General features: G+C 41.0%; 1 protein-coding gene across 2 annotated transcripts in view; it reads right to left on the bottom strand.

The window, feature by feature from the left end:
* Positions 1 to 1,330, bottom strand: part of LOC106869615 (uncharacterized) — a 35,770-nt gene that overhangs the window by 11,632 nt on the left and 22,808 nt on the right. The window lies entirely within an intron of this gene.

The raw sequence follows: 1,330 nt of genomic DNA, 5'->3' as shown, positions 1-1,330 counted from the left end.
GTAGACAAACACCGTAAAGCTGTGACATGAGGGGATATTGATAAATTGGGTATAGCTGATCATGTATGGAAAAATGGAGACCACCTCCCTCTGTGGGATGAAGTTAAAATAATAGACAGAGAACACCACTGGAAAATATGGAAACTAAAAGAAGCAGCACACATGCTAGGACACAACAACGTCCTAAGCAGACCGAGTGCAGCTATGAATAGCATATGGAAACCAGTATTAAGGAAGGATAGGAAAATATTAGATTTATAAGCCCTAAAATTCACTCCATAATTACCCACGGGCATATGGCGTAATGGTTAAGAGCGCGGGCTACTAACCCCAAGATTCCGAGGTGGATTCCAGACAGTGACCTGAATAATAATAATAATAATAACAACATCGAAAAATACCTTAGGAATGAGAACCCAGGTTCGAAATTTCCCCAAGACACCTGATGAAGGCTGGAGGATATATCAGCCGAAACATTGTATTAACAAGATGAGGACACATATCCGTCAAATGTAAATATTTCTAATATTTTTTTCATTGTAAGTCTGTTGGATTAGAGATGACGTGAAGCTAAAGAACAACAACAACAACAACGACCTGTCGTTCCTATCCTGAGTTAAGATCATTTTTTTTTTATAGCTATGTAATACAAACCATTTTTTGAAATTTGATCACAAGCAAAGCGCAGTGCCGTTAACAGAATACGAACTTCTGACCTCTCGGGTACCAGAAGGTCCAATATCTTATTAACTCCATCACCGCCATACGCCACCCGTACTCTACCTACAAGAATCACACATAACAAATGTTCATAATTGTTTACATCTAAACGCCGCCGAAGTGGACATTGCTTTTGATCTTTTCGGGGAACCGATAAAGTAAGTAGCAGTTGAGCTTGAGGATCGATATATACCTCCTCCAGGCACTTGATGTAGGCCTCCGTCCTGAGTGTGAGGCCGTGTAGGAAGATGAATGGATGCATAACGTCGCCATCGCTAGTGATCCCTCCAAACACCATGATGTTGACTGGTTGTTTGATTTTTATCACTCACGGTACATGTCCTCAGATTGCACTGTCCTCAGATTGACACCCAGACACTCTGAAATGTTCGTATTGGAGCTTCCAGCGCGAATGCCAAGCAGTACAGTATGTCGGTTCCAAATTTCTAGCAGAGTGAATTGCGTCATGGTGTTTTTTTTTTCCCACAGACGATACCCAACTGACCCTACTATACTGTGTAGTCGACAAAATCAAAGACAAACAATGTGCATGCACGAAATTCAAAATATAAAACGGCCACAATTTACCCATCGCACCCTGTATATATAT

This window comes from Octopus bimaculoides, chromosome 18, assembly GCF_001194135.2.
Source record: "Octopus bimaculoides isolate UCB-OBI-ISO-001 chromosome 18, ASM119413v2, whole genome shotgun sequence".
In the NCBI taxonomy this organism is placed as follows: domain Eukaryota; kingdom Metazoa; phylum Mollusca; class Cephalopoda; order Octopoda; family Octopodidae; genus Octopus; species Octopus bimaculoides.
This window is presented reverse-complemented; position numbering and strand designations above follow the sequence as displayed.